Genomic DNA, 6,189 nt, shown 5'->3' with positions numbered 1-6,189 from the left:
ACTAGTCCAATGGTGAGAGTGAAAGTCACGAACAGAAAGGATAAAAGCACATTAGCTTCGATTTATCCGAAGCAAGTCGATCACAGGGATGCAGGAAATATGGCAGGGCGACGCAGCATCTCGTTACAGTCATAACCTGAGACGTTCCCTTTCGAGGGAACTTGCACTGTGTCGTTGGCACTTTAGGAACGACAATACCCAGACGCCGTACTTACAATAGCCTGTATGAGAAACTGTGGCAACTAAGTCATAAGCACCTGAGACCCTGGGGCAGCATCCAGGTCCAGGCTGTAGAACCTCACAAATGTGATCGGGGACGACCAGCCCGCCATATCACAAACCTCTTGTAGGGAAACCCCTGAAAAAAAAAACTTGTCTGTTTAGAAGCTGGAAAACCTTTTTTAGGTGATCCAAAACAGATTAATAGTTGATCCAATTTTCTCCACAGGGCAGCTCTGTGGACATACATGTCCAGTGCTCGCACTGGACAGAGGAGATTCACCTTTTCCTGGTCTGGATTCGTAAAAGGAGGAGGACAGAAAGCTTGCAACACAATAGGTCTCGGAATATTGGTTGGTACTATAGGGAGGTAGCCCAGTTTAGGATATAGGAATGCCTTTACCCAGGACCGTTTGAAGGAATTTGGGGGCCCCAAGCAAAATGGACATGGAGGCCCCCCCAATACCCCCCCCCCCCCACACACACACACACCCCCACCGCAGCATAGCCATAGTTCACACACACTTTATATAAATAAAAAATGTTTATAGTGCAAATACTGCAGTTGCATATACTGTGCATAAAATTTTGAACATTTTCAACAATTGAACATTTGCAGTAACCTTGAAGTAACTGTTGATATTATAATGTCATATTTGCATAAACTGTCACTACAGAAGCCTATATCCCGACACTAGCACATTAAGATAAGCTATGAAAAAATCATGTTCCTCTGCCACTTTCTGGTTAAATAATGTTTATAGATGGATTAACTTACAAAGTATTTATTAAGTAAAAAGACTTGTTTGCTAACAGTTAAATGACAATTAACTAAAGATTAAATTAAAGACTAACAATTTACCATCTATTAATGATGGTTATTACCCCCGACTGAGCCTGGGTTCTCCCAAGGTTTTTTTTTTCTCCATTAGGTCACCTGATGGAGTTTTAGGACACCATTAGGTCACTTGATGGAGTTTTTTTCGGTTCCTTGCCACTGTTGCCTTTGGCTTGCTCAGTTGGGGATATTTTGGGGATATTTAATTTTATTCTATCAATCAATAAATTCCACTAGAAACAAACCTTCTTGTATTATTTTATTTTAATTTAATACTGTGAAGCTGCTTTGATACAATCTGTATTGTGAAAAGCGCTATACAAATATACTTGATTTGATTATAATAAAGTGTTACCGAAAAGATATGTTAGCAATTCCATATTTTGATATTAGAAGGGAAGGGATGCAGCTGCTTTCACAACTACCAATGCTTAAAAACATCCCGAGCTAATGTTTGATGCACAGAATTTATTGTGTGGTTTTCCTAACCCCCATTTGGGAAATAGATTATAACGGTGGAATAGTTAGTATAGCATGCTATGCCACTTTCATCAAAACCTATTACAAAGCTATAGCAATGTCATGTCATTAAATACGATAAACAGTGATTCTGGAACAGATCTGCGTCTTCCTTATCCCGTTAAAAAAACATATTACAGTATGTAACCATATTCCGTCCTTTCGAAAAAAAAGTTGCACTAACTGTTCGTTACAAGCAGCATTTGCCGTCAGGCAGATAGCTAACATAAACATATTTTTGCTAGCCTACCTGCTGCAAAAGTACATCATTTGTACAAGACAAGTAGAGCTATTTTATCCAGTGTAATTTATCACTTATCACTATCTTTTTTTACCTTATCTTCTTTCTTTTCTGGCTTCCTGAAGCATAATTCGCTTCATGATAACTGCCGAGGAGGTTTTGTATTTTGCCGGCAGCCGCAGCAGAGACGCGTGGTTGGCTGGCTGCTGTCAGCGACTACTGAGGGGGGACCCCTTGAGGGGGATCCCGATAACAGTGTCATTGCACTTTACTGCATTGACTATCAAAGGGGCGCTCACACAGTTTGTCGTTGCATTTTATTCTTAACCAGTCGTTGTCTTGGGGCCCCAGGCCAGCTCGGGGCCCCAAGCAATTGCTTGGTTTGCCTGCCTTGTCGCGACGGGCCTGCCTTTACCATCCCAAGTGCGAATTTAAAACATTTAAATGCTGGTCCATTGTTTTGATTACTCTATTATGAAACTAATGGGAAGTTTGATAGAATCTGATCAAAACTTCCCCATGAGTACAAGCTTCAGTGTTCCTGTAAAAGAACCTGTTTGTATGCTTACAACAATCACGGTTTTGAAATACTAGAGATGCATGACTGTCACAGCTCACGGAGTGAAAGGAATGTCCTTAAACCATGCGAAAAATATGGTTTCACTTAGATGAGGATATACTGTTTCTTCAAAATTGTCACATCCTGACCATAATTGGCTCTGGTCAGGGGCTGGAGCCATTGTGTGTGTGTTTTTTTTTTAAATGAGGCAGATGCAACACATTTATTCCTGAAAAAATAGATAATAAAGACACGTTATGTTGGAACGTCGCGTGTACACCAGTGCTCACTCATTCCATACTGAGCGCTCTTTTACTCTACTCGCGTCAGTGACTCTTAGCCATGTATCAGAAATAATCATAATGTCCCATAGTGCAACTATTTACACATATACATGACACTGGATACATTATTATTGACACCAGTTACCTTCTCTAAATCCATAAACATAACACAATAAACATAAACATGTTCGATGCTCACTCTTACACGGCATAGAAGTATAACAAATAACAATCAAGTATCACATTACACACCATTAACACAAATACAGGTGAGTAATGCACAAACTCTATACTCATAACTACTAATTCTTATTAATAATACACCATGAGATGCTCTATGTACAGCTAATGGCTTACTAAATGTCGTTGGATAATGTTAACACGTGAGTGGGGTGATTATAGGCCCGTGTACAGACATTAGATGACATTAACCCTCTGGGGTCTGAGGGGGTTTTGGGAGGGGAAGTAGGGAAGTTTTGACATGCCTTGATATTTCTTCTTTTTTTCAGTTGCTTTAAAACATATTAATGGCTAATGTCTGAGTACACTGTATTCAGCACAAACAGGGCTACAATAATATGTGAGCAGCATGTTTGTACATGTTTGTATTTATGAGAAAATAACGTTTATGCGTGTTTAAAAAAACAAAAAAACGAAATGTTAAGTCACTGAAATAAGGCCATATAACACATAGTAAACATTTGTTCACAAGACTTTTCAGAACAGCATCTTGTAGCCCAGAGTTTTTTCTTCAAAATGATGTGAAATTTATCCTGAGCTCTCATTCATACAAAACAATATAGTCATTTCACTTTTGTAAGACACTTTTAGTGTCAGAATGGATGTATGCAGGGAGGCGTGAAACATCATGAATAATGCTGTGATTCACACCTGAAGAGACAAAGACCCTCCCCTGGGAATATCAATGAGGAATGTGACAGAGGGAACTATAGAGAATGAATGTGAGGAGACTTAATGATTGAATGTATTGTTTGAAGTTTATTCACAAAAGCAAGTTTAAGTTAAAAGTAGTAATCTGTACATTTTCTTTACATAAAAACTTTACTTAAAAACTTTAGATCTACACTACAGTTTTAGGTCTGTATGTTTTTTTTTTATGTTTTTTTTTTAAGACGTCTCTTCTGCTCACCAAGACTGTATTTATTTAAAAAAGACAGTTCAAAAGAAACATTCGGGCCAAAAGTGCAAACAGATAGCCTGACGTCGTCATACTCAGATTCTAGTCAGAATGTGAGTCTGATACTGCTCCATTGGGCTGTGATTATGGGGCGTGTTTCAACCGAACCAGGAAATAAAATGCCTCTGCACTCAATTGGATAGACCTACAACCAATCAGAGCAACGGAGTAAGTGACGTATGTTTTTCATTCATGTTTCCGATCGACAAATGCCTTGATCGCGGTTCTCTGTTCCTCTTTTAAAATGAATGCGCTGTCGATATCTTCTATAACAGACGCGATGGCGGAATCTACACATGATGTTTCATAAACAAAGTTCGGGCGAAACACGTTCAAATAATCAATCCAATCAACTTGTCATCAAATGATTACCATGTCTACCTTATCAGCATGAGAGGAAGCATATATTTATTCACTCTGTCAACTCACCTAACATTCCTTGACAGTTTCCAGCATCCCTCCACTCACTCACAGCTTGTTCTTCCACAGCCTGGAATATGGGGGGAGTACCCTGTGTGCGGGCCGAATACAGAGCCCGCCCTCTCCTCGGACAGCACCCCAAATATGCATTAGAGAGAGGTTATAGTGCAACATATGTCACTTTGAGTGATTTATGGCCCTTAAGCCCCGCCCCCTTTTTGACGTGGGATTTTTCCCACGCTTACCCTGCCCCTTTTCCAGCAGGGGATTTTTTTCCCACGCTTGCTCCGCCCCCTTTTTGACGTGGGATTTTTCCCACGCTTGCTCCTCCCCTTATGGGTGTGAACAGAACCAAGGAAATATTATATATTAAATTATATATTTAATAATATAAAACATTGTATAAAGTTAAAATACACATATCTTTAGTGTTCTCACACATTTGTAAAACACATTAGTTGCACATTAAAAACTTTAAAACATGAATGAAAAAAGTTTAAATTGTATTTTCTTAAAGATATCAAAATGTGTTAGTATTAAAATTTTAAAACATATCAAACGATGTGTTAAAAATCACATTTAAAACTGACTTACGTTTTTACAAGTCCGTTTTGTTGAAAGAAGAACTAAAGTTTTTATCCATCTCCAAAGGCTTAGAGCTTTTAACTCCAAAAACGACAAAATCCGAAAAAGCAAATAGTTCTATTTTCTAACATACATTTAAAGAAAAAGCTGTACTTTCACAATTACATTGTGTTTAAAGGTGTATAAAACATTGTTTAAAGTTTAAATTATATTTTCTTAAAGATATCAAAATGTGTTAGTATTAAAACATCTAAAACACCATTTTAAAAGATGTTAAAACATTAAAGAAAACAGTTTAAATTATATTTTCTTAAAGATATCAAAATGTGTTAGTATTTAAACATCTGAAACACCATTTTATGTTAAAACATAAATGTTAAAACATTGAAAAATCAATGTTCAGCTCCGGACCGTGGGAATTGTCCCATGGTCCCCTTCCCTACAAACACCCCCCACCCCCCACTCCTCCCACTTCTGGACAGGTCATGTGACCCGTGGGAAAATTCTCCCACGATCCACATTTGACATAATAAAGTTAAAATACACATATCTTTGGGGTTCTCACACATTTGTAAAATGTTAAAGCATTAATGAAAAAAGTTTAAATTATATTTTCTTAAAGATATCAAAATGTGTTAGTTTTTAAAACATCTAAAACAACATTTTATGTTAAAACATAAATGTTAAAAACATTAAAAATTAAATGTTCGGTCATTTACAGAAAAATAAAACAATTTAAGAGTTTTTCATTTACAAAAATATCATTTTTAAAAATGTTGATCCATAAGCATTTAACTTTCACACATTATTTGTAAATGTTATATTTTACATAAAAGTGTCTCAAACGCATCATAATATTAAAAACACAGCATGTTAAATCACAATATCTAAAAAATAGCCTTACGTTTTTGCAAATCCGTTTGTTGAAAGAGAACCAAAACTCTTATTATCTCCAAAGGTATATTCCACATCAAATGTATATCCAAATGTATATCCAAATATATATCCAAAAGGTATATCCAAGACCAGAGGTATATCCAAATGTATATCCGGATCCAAAGGTTTAGAGATATTAATTCCAAAAGCAGGGGTGATAGTAGAAAAAAATCCTGAGCCTGAACTTTTTTCCCTGGGAGGTAAGCCGAGATATATGCCCTGATTAACATAATTGTCAAGCGGGATCCAGGGGTGTGCTCCCCTAGGAGAACATTTTGATAAATAGTCCCTTAAATGATAGAGTCTTGTGACTTTTGTGGATATAAATGGACATCATTCAGACATGAGATGAACAAACCCAAGCCTATATTACAGTAGCAGGTTTCAGTA

This window comes from Abramis brama (genome assembly GCF_963993115.1).
Source record: "Abramis brama genome assembly, chromosome: 13".
Lineage (NCBI taxonomy): Eukaryota > Metazoa > Chordata > Actinopteri > Cypriniformes > Leuciscidae > Abramis > Abramis brama.
The sequence above is the reverse complement of the archived record's forward strand: the minus strand, read 5'-3'. Positions refer to the sequence as shown.